Source organism: Octodon degus, unplaced genomic scaffold (assembly GCF_000260255.1).
Source record: "Octodon degus isolate 3935 unplaced genomic scaffold, OctDeg1.0 scaffold00081, whole genome shotgun sequence".
NCBI lineage: Eukaryota > Metazoa > Chordata > Mammalia > Rodentia > Octodontidae > Octodon > Octodon degus.
In genome coordinates, this window is record NW_004524657.1 from 1,812,856 (window position 1) to 1,813,770 (window position 915).

A 915-nucleotide genomic window follows, 5' to 3' on the forward strand; every position below is an offset into this window, starting at 1 on the left:
ACCACATGCCAGCCAGCCCTGCCCCCTGGTGGGCTGAGCTGGCCACACACACACAAATAAATAAATAAAATTTAAAAAAAAAGATTGTGATATTAAAATTGTATTTCCAAGCATTTTCTCATTCTTAGATCAATAAGTCATCTTCTTATTCCATATTTTAGGTTCATATTTTATTTTTTTTCTTGAACCTATGGAGAGTATACCATTGAAAGTTTAAGAGAAAAATAAGTTTTATTATCTTTCAAGTAATTATTGAGTATACATGAGCATAAAACTTTCCAATCTCCAATAAGCACAAACCTTACTTTTCTTTGAACTAAGAAACACAAATAGTATAACTAACTTGCACTTTTCCCTCTCTTTTCTCTTCCTTTCTCATTTCCCCATTCCTAGTTCCTTTTTTCTTTCGACAAATTTCTCCCCATTTCACCATCATCTATTGTACATTTTAGGCCCTGTTTGATCTTTTTTATTATATATTTAGTACAGGGTCTCATTGCACAGATCAGACTCATAGTGATGCTCCTGTTTTCAGCCTCCCAAGCGCTGGGATTACAGGCGTGCACCACCATGCCCAGTCTCATTTGCCATCTCAGTGCATCCTGGGGGCGGGGCTGGCATGGCACGTTGGGGATCGAACCCTGGTCCCTGCCCTGCCTAGGCAGGTGGTTTAGTCCGTTGAGCTATCTGGCCCTATTTAGTTGTTCAGTTTCTTACACTAAGAAGATATGACATTTTCATATATGAGGTTGATTTATTTCACTAATGAGTATTGTCTGAAGTTGCATCCATTTACATATAAGAATCTCAAGTGTATCATTCTTTTTTTTTCCATAATTTTATTGAGAGACAAATAGCAATGAGACAGTTTCAAATCAAATTGGTAGGACAGTTTCAATAATTAACACATTGCAT